Source organism: Palaemon carinicauda, chromosome 23 (assembly GCF_036898095.1).
Source record: "Palaemon carinicauda isolate YSFRI2023 chromosome 23, ASM3689809v2, whole genome shotgun sequence".
Taxonomy (NCBI): domain Eukaryota; kingdom Metazoa; phylum Arthropoda; class Malacostraca; order Decapoda; family Palaemonidae; genus Palaemon; species Palaemon carinicauda.
Window position 1 is genome coordinate 508,847 of NC_090747.1, and position 13,636 is coordinate 522,482.

The window sequence follows — 13,636 nt, forward strand, 5'->3', positions numbered from 1 at the left end:
ATCTTATCTCTTGAAGGACTTTCAAAACTCCCTTGTGAAAGCCCATTCTACTAGACTCCGACGAAAATTTCTGCATCGTTGTTTAGAGGAACATGTGATCCCCAAAACGTTTCTCCCAGCTCGACTAAGAAAAGATATCGACCACCCATTTAGTGATTTTAGTGTTCTATCCTTCAAGAAACACCTGGAAACTACAAGAAGGTCAGAACAACTATTATTTAAGCAGTTACGCAAGTCTAAAATTTATTTTGTGTGTGATGTTCCTCTTGACTGGAGAACAGCCGTAATGAACGTAATCTACTCCCGACTTAGAGAGAAATTACAAGTCTTAAGTGTTCATTTGGAAAATAAATTGAATAGACTAATACAGGCTAGTGATTGGAACAAGAATTTTCAAGAAAATTGTGTTATAAATTTGTCTGATAAACCTGTAACAAGTGAAGTAAAAAAGGCCTTGGGGTATGGTTTATCATTTGCAGTAAATAAAAAACTTAATAGTGTAGATATTGCCTCTGCCTTTGTAAATTTGGAAAAAACTAAGAAAATTCCCCAGTGTAACATCGACATTGCTAAAGGGCTTATTTATTCGGATATGGGATATGCAAACACTTGCAATTTCCCTAAACGGTTTTTAACAGCCTTAAAATCGTTGAAAAATGACTGTGAATAACATATTACAAAAGCAGACAAAGCCAATGTATTAGTTATAATGAACAAAATAACTTATTTAGAAAAGATGTATGTACTTTTATCTGATGTTTCCACTTACATAAAATTAAGAGTTAATCCCTTAGACGATGTCATCAAAGATTTTAATAAAAACTTAAAATATATCTTAAAACAAGAAAAATCCTTAATTAATGCCTTTATCTCTACTGGTCCGTCGTTGCCTTATTTATATGGTTTAATTAAAACTCATAAAACAGGATATCCAATCAGACTAATTATCAGTGCTACAGGTTCTATTAACTATGAATTATCCAAATATTTAGTCAAATTACTTTCCCCGATCCTAGGATCTATTTCAACCTCTCATATAAAAAATTCTATTGATCTTTGCGAAAAATTACAAAAAGTTAACCTTACGTCTAGACATAGATTAATAAGTTTTGATGTAACTTCATTGTTTACCAAAGTGCCGGTTGATGACTTATTGGATTTCCTGTCGGGTATTTTAGATGCTTATGATTTACCTTCATCAACCCACAGTATTATTGAGCTCATTTGTTTGTGCATTAAAAAGTGTAAATTTAGTTTTATTGGAGATTTCTATGAACAAGTTTTTGGTATGGCTATGGGTAATCCTTTGTCCCCACTTTTATCCAACATATATATGGAATTTTTTTGAATCTAGAGTAATTCCTTCAGTGTGGTCTTCCCAAATTGTGTGGTATCGATATGTTTAAGATGTTGTAGGTATTTTAGAAGAAAATTTTAATCTAGAGGGTTTTGTTTCAATCAATAATTCATGAGTACCATCAATAAAATTCACTATAGAAAATGAAGACAACAACCGTATACCATTTTCAGACGTTTTAATAGTTAGAGAAACAGATAAATTTAAGTTTTCCATATATAGAAAGCCTACAAATAATTCTTCATATGTACATTTTACTCATGTTACTCTAAAAATATAAAGCATTCAGTCTTTTCCTCCATGTACCTTAGGGCATTGAGAATTTGTAGCCCAGACTACATTGAGGAGGAGTTCAATAAAATAGAAAAAAATTGCAACAGATCTTTGTTATCCCAAGTATTTCTTAGAAAAATGTATGAATAAGGCTAAAAATAATTTTTTATAGGGTCCAATTAGAGAAAAAGGAAACAATTAATAATATGCTTTCTTTGCCATTTCATGTTGGTTTTTTAGATGTTATACCCCTTTTGAAAAAGCTAGACATTGCTGTAGTGTTTAAATATAATTGTACATTAAAAAACATGTTAATTAAGAATAGTTCTGGAAATAATAATAATGTAATATATAGCATTCTTTGTTCAGAGTGTAATCTATTTTATGTTTGCCAAACATCAAAAAGTATAACAGTCAGATTAAAACAGCATCAGGTGGCCGTCTCCAGGGGTTCTCTTAATAATGCCTTGGCCTACCACTGGTTAGGGTCAAGTCACAAAATTGGTTGGTCAAAGACGGAAAAAGTAATCCATGTAAATGACTATTTCCAAAGGAATATTGTTGAATCCTTTTTGATCTCCTGTACTCAAGGTAGAAATTTGAATCAAAGCCCAGGTCTGTTTTCCATTAATTCAGTATTATCCTTTTATCCAAAATCTGACTTATCCAGAATTATTAAGAAAATGAGAGCTGTATGATCCCCTTCTGTATAAATACGATGTCTTTGTATATGTATTCTCATTGCTGAGTTTGATAATGTCTTGAGTGGATGAAAGTACTAACTCCAATCAAATCTTTTTCATTCTTCCTTTCGTGGCTATAATACATTTTATATTCATCACGTGTCAGCTTACGGGATTTCTACACATAATGGATGCCACGCGTAACTTTTGCCATTGTTTTCCCCTTCCTATCTTATCTCTTAAAGGACTTTCAAAACTCCCTTGTGAAAGCCCATTCTACTAGACTCCGACGAAAATTTCTGCATCGTTGTTTAGAGGAACATGTGATCCCCAAAACGTTTCTCCCAGCTCGACTAAGAAAAGATATCGACCACCCATTTAGTGATATTAGTGTTCTATCCCTCATGAAACACCTGGAAACTACAAGAAGGTCAGAACAACTATTATTTAAGCAGTTACGCAAGTCTAAATTTTATTTTATGCGTGATGTTCCTCTTGACTGGAGAACACCCGTATTGAACGTGATTTACTCCCGACTTAGAGAGAAATTACAAGTTTTAAGTGTTCATTTGGAAAATAAATTGAATAGACTAATACAGGCTAGTGATTGAAACAAGAATTTTCAAGAAAATTGTGTTATAAATTTGTCTGATAAACCTGTATCTAGTGAAGTAAAAAAGGCCTTGGGGTATTGTTTATCATTTGCAGTAAATAAAAAACTTAATAGTGTAGATAGTGCCTCTGACTTTGTAAATTTGGAAAAAACTAAGAAAATTCCACAGTGTAACATCGACATTGCTAAAGGGCTTATTTATTCGGTGATGGGATATGCAAACACCTGCAATTTCCCCAAACGGTTTTTAACAGCCTTAAAATCGTTGAAAAAGGACTGTGAATTACATATTACAAAAGCAGACAAAGCCAATGTATTAGTTATTATGAACAAAACAACTTATTTAGAAAAGATGTATGTACTTTTATCTGATGTTTCCACTTACATAAAATTAAGAGTTAATCCCTTAGACGATGTCATCAAAGATTTTAATAAAAACTTAAAATATATCTTAAAACAAGAAAAACCCTTAATTAATGCCTTTATCTCTACTGGTCTGTTTTTGCCTTATTTATATGGTATAATTAAAACCCAAAAAACAGGATATCCAATCAGACCAATTATCAGTGCTACAGGTTCTATTAACTATGAATTATCCAAATATTTAGTCAAATTACTTTCCCCGATCCTAGGATCTATTTCAACCTCTCATATAGAAAATTCTATTGATCTTTGCGAAAAATTACAAAAAGTTAACCTTACGTCTAGACATAGATTAGTAAGTTTTGATGTAACTTCATTGTTTACCAAAGTGCCGGTTGATGACTTATTGGATTTCCTGTCGGGTATTTTAGATGCCTATGATTTACCTTCATCAACCCATACTATTATTGAGCTCATTTGTTTGTGCATTAAAAAGTGTAAATTTAGTTTTATTGGAGATTTCTATGAACAAGTTTTTGGTATGGCTATGGGTAATCCTTTGTCCCCACTTTATCCAACATATATATGGAATTTTTTGAATCTAGAGTAATTCCTTCAGTGTGGTCTTCCCAAATTGTGTGGTATCGATATGTTGATGATGTTCTAGGTATTTTAGAATAAAATTTTAATCTAGAGTGTTTTGTTTCAATCATTATTCATGAGAACCATCAATAAAATTCACTATAGAAAATGAAGAAAACAACCGTATACCATTTTTAGACGTTTTAATAGTTAGAGAAAACAGATAAATTTAAGTTTTCCATATATAGAAAGCCTACAATTAATTCTTCATATGTACATTTTACTCCGGTTACTCTAAAAATATAAAGCATTCAGTCTTTTCCTCCATGTACCTTAGGGCATTGAGAATTTGTAGCCCAGATTACATTGAGGAGGAGTTCACTAAAATAGAAAAAAATTGCAACAGATCTTTGTTATCCCAAGTGTTTCTTAGAAAAATTTATGAATAAGGCTAAAAAAACATTTTATAGGGTCCAATTAGAGAAAAAGGAAACAATTAATAATATGCTTTTTTGCCATTTCATGTTTGTTTTTTAGATGTTATACCACTTTTGAAAAAACTAGACTTTGCTGTAGGGTTTAAGTATAATTGTACATTAAAAAACATGTTAATTAAGAATAGTTCTGGAAATGATATCAATGTAATATATAGCATTCCTTGTTCAGAGTGTAAACTATTTTATGTTTGCCAAACATCAAAAAGTATACCAGTCAGATTAAAACAGCATCAGGTGGCCGTCTCCAGGGGTTCTCTTAATAATGCCTTAGCCTACCACTGGTTAGGGTCAAGTCACAGAATTGGTTGGTCAAAGACGGAAAAAATAATCCATGTAAATGACTATTTCCAAAGGAATATTGTTGAATCCTTTTTAATCTCCTGTACTCAAGGTAGAAATTTGAATCTAAGACCAGTTCTGTTTTCGTTAATCCAGTATTATCCTTTTATCTAAAATCTGACTTCTCCGGAATTATTAAGAAACTGACAGCTGTTGGATCCCCTTCTGTATATATACGATGTCTTTGTATATGTATTCTCATTGCTGATTTTAATAATGTCCTGAGTGGATGAAAGTACTAACTCCAATCAAGTCTTTTTCTTTTTTCCTTTCGTTGCTATAATACATTTTATATTCATCACGTGTCAGCTTTTGTGATTTCTACACCTAAAGGACGCCACGAGTAACTTTTGCCTCGTTTTCCCCTTCCTATCTTATCTCTTAAAGGACTTTCAAAACTCCCTAGTGAAAGCCCATTCTACTAGACTCCGACGAAAATTTCTGCATCGTTGTTTAGAGGAACATGTGATCCCCAAAACGTTACTCCCAGCTCGACTTAGAAAAGATATCGACCACCCATTTAGTGATTTTAGTGTTCTATCCCTCAAGAAACACCAGGAAACTACAAGAAGGTCAGAACAACTATTATTTAATCAGTTACGCAAGACTAAATTTTATTTTGTGCGTGATGTTCCTCTTGACTGGAGAACACCCGTATTGCACGTGATCTACTCCCGACTTAGAGAGAAATTACAAGTTTTAAGTGTTCATTTGGAAAATAAATTGAATTGACTAATACAGGCTAGTGATTGGAACAAGAATTTTCAAGAAAATTGTGTTATAAATGTATGATAAACCTGTATCAAGTGAAGTAAAAGAGGCCTTGGGGTATGGTTTATCATTTGCAGTAAATAAAAACCTTAATAGTGTAGATATTGCCTCTGCCTTTGTAAATTTGGAGAAAAATAAGAAAATTCCCCAGTGTAACATCGACATTGCTAAAGGGCTTATTTATTCGGTGAAGGGATATGCAAACACCTGCAATTTCCCTAAACGGTTTTTAACAGCCTTAAAATCGTTGAAAAATGACTGTGAATTACATATTACAAAAGCAGACAAAGCTAATTTATTAGTTATTATGAACAAAACAACTTATTTAGAAAAGATGTATGTACTTTTATCTGATGTTTCCACTTACATAAAATAAAGAGTTAATCCCTTAGACGATGTCATCTAAGATTTTAATAGAAACTTAAAATATATCTTAAAACAAGAAAAATCCTTAATTAATGCCTTTATCTCTACTCGTCCGTCTTTGCCTTATTTACATGGTTTAATTAAAACCCATAAAACAGGATAACCAATCAGACCAATTATCAGTGCTACAGGTTCTATTAACTTTGAATTATCCAAATATTTAGTCAAAATACTATCCCCGATCTTAGGATCTATTTCAACCTCTCATATAAAAAATTCTATTGATCTTTGTGAAAAATTACAAAAAGTTAACCTTACGTCTAGACATAGATTAGTAAGTTTTGATGTAACTTCATTGTTTACCAAAATGCCGGTTGATGACTTATTGGATTTCCTGTCGGGTATTTTAGATGCTTATGATTTATCTTCATCAACCCATACTATTATTGAGCTCATTTGTTTGTGCATTAAAAAGTGTAAATTTAGTTTTATTGGAGATTTCTATGAACAAGTTTTTGGTATGGCTATGGGTAATCCTTTGTCCCCACTTTTATCCAACATATATATGGAATTTTTTTGAATCTAGAGTAATTCCTTCAGTGTGGTCTTCCCATATTGTGTGGTATCGATATGTTGATGATGTTGTAGGTATTTTAGAAGATAATTTTAATCATGAGGGTTTTGTTTCAATCATTAATTCATGAGTACCATCAATAAAATTCACTATAGAAAATGAAGAAAACAACCGTATACCATTTTTAGACGTTTTAATAGTTAGAGAAACAGATAAATTTAAGTTTTCCATATATAGAAAGCCTACAAATAATTTTTCATATGTACATTTTACTCCAGTCACTCTAAAAATATAAAGCATTCAGTCTTTTCCTCCATGTACCTTAGGGCATTGAGAATTTGTAGCCCAGATTACATTGAGGAGGAGTTCACTAAAATAGAAAAAAATTGCAACAGATCTTTGTTATCCCAAGTATTTCTTAGAAAAATGTATGAATAAGGCTAAAAAAAACATTTTATAGGGTCCAATTAGAGAAAAAGGAAACAATTAATAGTATGCTTTGTTTGCCATTTCATGTTTGTTTTTTAGATGTTATACCCCTTTTGAAAAACTAGACATTGCTGTAGTGTTTAAATATAATTGTACATTAAAAAACATGTTAATTAAGAATAGTTCTGGAAATGATAATAATGTAATATATAGCATTCCTTGTTCGGAGTGTAACCTATTTTATGTTTGCCAAACATCAAAAACTATACCAGTCAGATTAAAACAGCATCAGGTGGCCGCCTCCAGGGGTTCTCTTAATAATACTTTGGCCTCCCACTGGTTAGGGTCAAGTCAAAGAATTGGTTGGTCAAAGACAGAAAAAGTAATCCATGTAAATGACTATTTCCAAAGGAATATTGTTGAATCCTTTTTAATCTCCTGTACTCAAGGTAGAAATTTGAATCTAAGCCCAGGTGTGTTTTCCGTTAATCTAGTATTATCCTTTTATTTAAAATCTGACTTCTCCGGAATTATTAAGAAACTGACAGCTGTTGGATCCCCTTCTGTATAAATACGATGTCTTTGTATATGTATTCTCATTGCTGAGTTTGATAATGTCCTGAGTGGCTGAAAGTACTAACTCCAATCAAGTCTTTTTCATTTTTCCTTTCGTGGCTATAATACATTTTATATTCATCACGTGTCAGCTTTCGTGATTTCTACACATAATGGACGCGTAACTTTTGCCTCGTTTTCCCCTTCCTATCTTATCTCTTAAAGGACTTTCAAAACTTCCTGGTGAAAGCCCATTCTACTAGACTCCGACGAAAATTTCTGCATCGTTGTTTAGAGGAACATGTGATCCCCAAAACGTTACTCCCAGCTTGACTAAGAAAAGATATCGACCACCCATTTAGTGATTTTAGTGTTCTATCCCTCAAGAAACACCTGGAAACTACAAGAAGGTCAGAACAACTATTATTTAAGTAGTTACGCATGTCTAAATTTTATTTTATGCGTGATGTTCCTCTTGACTGGAGAACACCCATATCAAACGTGATGTACTCCCGACTTAGAGAGAAATTACAAGTTGTAAGTATTCATTTGGAAAATAAATTGAATAGACTAATACAGGCTAGTGATTGGAACAAGAATTTTCAAGAAAATTGTGGTATAAATTTGTCTGATAAACCTGTATCAAGTGAAGTAAAAAAGGCCTTGGGGTATGGTTTATCATTTGCAGTAAATAAAAAACTTAATAGTGTAGATATTGTCTCTGCCTTTGTAATATTGGAAAAAACTAAGAATATTCCCCAGTGTAACATCGACATTGCTAAAAGGATTATTTATTCGGTGATGGGATATGCAAACACCTGCAATTTCCCTAAACGGTGTTTAATATCGTTGAAAAATGACTGTGAATTACATATTACAAAAGCAGATAAAGCTAATGTATTAGGTATTAAGAACAAAACAACTTATTTAAAAAAGATGTATGTACTTTTATCTGATGTTTCCACTTACATAAAACTAAGAGCTAATCCGTTAGACGATGTCTTCAAAGATTTTTTTAAAAACTTAAAATCTATCTTAAAACAAGAAAAATCCTTAATTAATGCCTTTATCTCTACTGGTCCGTCCTTGCCTTATTTAAATGGTTTAATTAAAACCCATAAAACAGGATATCCAATCAGACCAATTATCAGTGCTACAGGTTCTATTAACTATGAATTATCCAAATATTTAATCAAATTACATTCCCCGATCTTAGGATCTATTTTAACCTCTCATATAAAAACTTCTGTTGATCTTTGCGAAAAATTACAAAAAGTTAACCTCACGTCTAGACATAGATTAGTAAGTTTTGATGTAACTTCATTGTTTACCAAAGTGCCGGTTGATGACTTATTGGATTTCCTGTCGGGTATTTTAGATGCGTATGATTTACCTTCATCAACCCATACTATTATTGAGCTCATTTATTTGTGCATTAAAAAGTGTAAATTTAGTTTTAATGGAGATTTCTATGAACAAGTTTTTGGTATGGCTATGGGTAATCCTTTGTCCCCACTTTTATCCAACATATATATGGAATTTTTTGAATCTAAAGTAATTTCTTCAGTGTGGTCTTCCCAAATTGTGTTGTATCGATATGTTGATGATGTTCTAGGCATTTTAGAAGAAAATTTTAATCTTGAGGGTTTTGTTTCAATTATTAATTCATTAGTACCATCAATAAAATTCACTATAGAAAATGAAGAAAACAACCGTGTACCATTTTTAGACGTTTTAATAGTTAGAGAAACAGATAAATTTAAGTTTTCCATATATAGAAAGCCTACAAATATTTCTTCATATGTACATTTTTACTCCGGTCACTCCAAAAATATAAAGCATTCAGTCTTTTCCTACATGTACCTTAGGGCATTGAGAAGTTGTAGCCCTGATTACTTTGAGGAGTTCACTAATGTAGAGAAAAATTGCAACAGATCTTTGTTATCCCAAATATTCTTAGAAAAATGTATGAATAAGGCTAAAAAAACATTTTATAGGGTCCAATTAGAGAAAAAGGAAACAATTAATTATATGCTTTGTTTGTCATTTCATGTTTGTTTTTTAGATGTTATACCCCTTTTGAAAAAACTAGACATTGCTGTAGTGTTTAAATATAATTGTACATTAAAAAACATGTTAATGAAGAATAGTTCTGGAAATGATAATAATGTAATATATAGCATTCCTTGTTCAGAGTGTAACCTATTTTATGTTGGCCAAACCTCCAAAAGTATACCAGTCAGATTAAAACAGCATCAGGTGGCCGTCTCCAGGGGTTCTCTTAATAATGCCTTGGCCTCCCACTGGTTAGGGTCAAGTCAAAGAATTGGTTTGTCAAAGACGGAAAAAGTAATCCATGTAAATGACTATATCCAAAGGAATATTGTTGAATCCTTTTTAATCTCCTGTACTCAAGGTAGAAATTTGAATCTAAGCCCAGGTGTGTTTTCCGTTAATCCAGTATTATCCTTTTATCTAAAATCTGACTTCTCCGGAATTATTAAGAAACTGACAGCTGTTGGATCCCCTTCTGTATAAATACGATGTCTTTGTATATGTATTCTCATTGCTGAGTTTGATAATGTCCTGAGTGGATGAAAGTACTAACTCCAATCAAGTCTTTTTCATTTTTCCTTTCGTGGCTTTAATACATTTTATATTCATCACGTGTCAGCTTTCGTGATTTCTACACATAATGGACGCCACGCGTAACTTTTGCCTCGTTTTCCCCATCCTATCTTATCTCTTAAAGGACTTTCAAAACTCCCTGGTGAAAGCCCATTCAACTAGACTCCGACGAAAATTTCTGCATCGTTGTTTAGAGGAACATGTGATCCCCAAAACGTTACTCCCAGCTTGACTAAGAAAAGATATCGACCACCCATTTAGTGATTTTAGTGTTCTATCCCTCAAGAAACACCTGGAAACTACAAGAAGGTCAAAACAACTATTATTTAAGCAGTTACGCAAGTCTAAATTTTATTTTATGCGTGATGTTCCTCTTGACTGGAGATCACCCGTATTGAAAGTGATCTACTCCCGACTTAGAGAGAAATTACAAGTTTTAAGTGTTCATTTGGAAAATAAATTGAATAGACTAATACAGGCTAATGATTGGAACAAGAATTTTCAAGAAAATTATGGTATAAATTTGTCTGATAAACCTGTATCAAGTGAAGTAAAAAAGGCCTTGGGGTATGGTTTATCATTTGCAGTAAATAAAAAACTTAATAGTGTAGATATTGCCTCTGCCTTTGTAAAATTGGAAAAAACTAAGAAAATTCCCCAGTGTAACATTGACATTGCTAAAGGGCTTATTTATTCGGAGAGGGGATATGCAAACACCTGCAATTTCCCTAAACGGTTTTTAACAGCCTTAAAATCGTTGAAAAATTACTGTGAATTACATATTACAAAAGCAGACAAAGTTAATGTATTAGTTATTATGAACATAACAACTTATTTAGAAAAGATGTATGTACTTTTATCTGATGTTTCCACTTACATAAAATTAAGAGCTAATCCGTTAGACGATGTCATCAAAGATTTTTTTAAAAACTTAAAATCTATCTTAAAACAAGAAAAATCCTTAATTAATGCCTTTATCTCTACTGGTCCGTCTTTGCCTTATTTATATGGTTTAATTAAAACCCATAAAACAGGATATCCAATCAGACCAATTATCAGTGCTACAGGTTCTATTAACTATGAATTATCCAAATATTTAGTCAAATTACTTTCCCCTATCTTAGGATCTATTTTAACCTCTCATATAAAAAATTCTGTTGATCTTTGCGAAAAATTACAAAAAGTTAACCTAACGTCTAGACATAGATTAGTAAGTTTTGATGTAACTTCATTGTTTACCAAAGTGCCGGTTGATGACTTATTGGATTTCCTGTCGGGTATTTTAGATGCTTATGATTTACCTTCATCAACCCATACTATTATTGAGCTCATTTGTTTGTGCATTAAAAAGTGTAAATTTAGTTTTAATGGAGATTTCTATGAACAAGTTTTTGGTATGGCTATGGGTAATCCATTGTCCCCACTTTTATCCAACATATATATGGAATTTTTTGAATCTAGAGTAATTCCTTCAGTGTGGTCTTCCCAAATTGTGTTGTATCGATATATTGATGATGTTCTAGGTATTTTAGAAGAAAATTTTAATCTTGAGGGTTTTGTTTCAATCATTAATTCATTAGTACCATCAATAAAATTCACTATAGAAAATGAAGAAAACAACCGTATACCAATTTTAGACGTTTCAATAGTTAGAGAAACAGATAAATTTAAGTTTTCCATATATAGAAAGCCTACAAATAATTCTTCATATGTACATTTTTACTCCGGTCACTCTAAAAATATAAAGCATTCAGTCTTTTCCTCCATGTACCTTAGGGCATTGAGAATTTGTAGCCCAGATTACATTGAGGAGTTCACTAAAATAGAAAAAAAAATTGCAACAGATCTTTGTTATCCCAAATATTCTTAGAAAAATGTATGAATAAGGCTAAAAAAACATTTTATAGGGTCCAATTAGAGAAAAAGGAAACATTTAATAATATGCTTTGTTTGTCATTTCATGTTTGTTTTTTAGATGTTATACCCCTTTTGAAAAAACTAGACATTGCTGTAGTGTTTAAATATAATTGTACATTAAAAAACATGTTAATTAAGAATAGTTCTGGAAATGATAATAATGTAATATATAGCATTCCTTGTTCAGAGTGTAACCTATTTTATGTTGGCCAAACATCCAAAAGTATACCAGTCAGATTAAAACAGCATCAGGTGGCCGTCTCCAGGGGTTCTCTTAATAATGCCTTGGCCTCCCACTGGTTAGGGTCGAGTCACAGAATTGGTTTGTCAAAGACGGAAAAAGAAATCCATGTAAATGACTATTTCCGAAAGGAATATTGTTGAATCCTTTTTAATCTCCTGTACTCAAGGTAGAAATTTGAATCTAAGCCCAGGTGTGTTTTCCGTTAATCTAGTATTATCCTTTTATTTAAAATCTGACTTCTCCGGAATTATTAAGAAACTGACAGCTGTTGGATCCCCTTCTGTATAAATACGATGTCTTTGTATATGTATTCTCATTGCTGAGTTTGATAATGTCCTGAGTGGATGAAAGTACTAACTCCAATCAAGTCTTTTTCATTTTTCCTTTCGTGGCTTTAATACATTTTATATTCATCACGTGTCAGCTTTCGTGATTTCTACACATAATGGACGCTACGCGTAACTTTTGCCTCGTTTTCCCCTTCCTATCTTATCTCTTAAAGGACTTTCAAAACTCCCTGGTAAAATCCCATTCTACTAGACTCCGACGAAAATTTCTGCATTGTTGTTTAGAGGAACATGTGATCCCCAAAACGTTACTCCCAGCTCGACTAAGAAAAGATATCGACCACCCATTTAGTGATTTTAGTGTTTTATCCCTCAAGTAACACCTGGAAACTACAAGAAGGTCAGAACAACTATTATTTAAGTAGTTACGCAAGTCTAAATTTTATTTTATGCGTGATGTTCTTCTTGACTGGAGAACACCCTGATTGAAATTGATCTACTCCCCACTTAGAGAGAAATTACATGTTTTAAGTGTTCATTTGGAAAATAAATTGAATACACTAATACAGGCTAGTGATTGGAACAAGAATTTTCAAGAAAATTGTGGTATAAATTTGTGTGATAAACATGTATCAAGTGAAGTAAAAAAGGCCTTGGGGTATGGTTTATCATTTGCAGTAAATAAAAAACTTAATAGTGTAGATATTGCTTCTGCCTTTGTAAAATTGGAAAATCTAAGAAAATTCCCCAGTGTAACATCGACATTGCTAAAGGGCTTATTTATTCGGTGATGGGATATGCAAACACCTTCAATTCCCCAAACGGTTTTTAACAGCCTTAAAATCGTTGAAAATGACTGTAAATTACATATTACAAAAGCAGACAAAGCTAATGTATTAGTTATTATGAACATAACAACATATTTAGAAAAGATGTATGTACTTTTATCTGATGTTTCCACTTACATAAAATTAAGAGTTAATCCCTTAGACGATGTCATCAAAGATTTTAATAAAAACTTAAAATCTATCTCATAACAAGAAAAATCCTTAATTAATGCCTTTATTTCTACTGGTCCGTCTTTGCCTTATTTATATGGTTTAATTAAAACCCATAAAACAGGATATACAATCAGACCAATTATCAGTGCTACAGGTT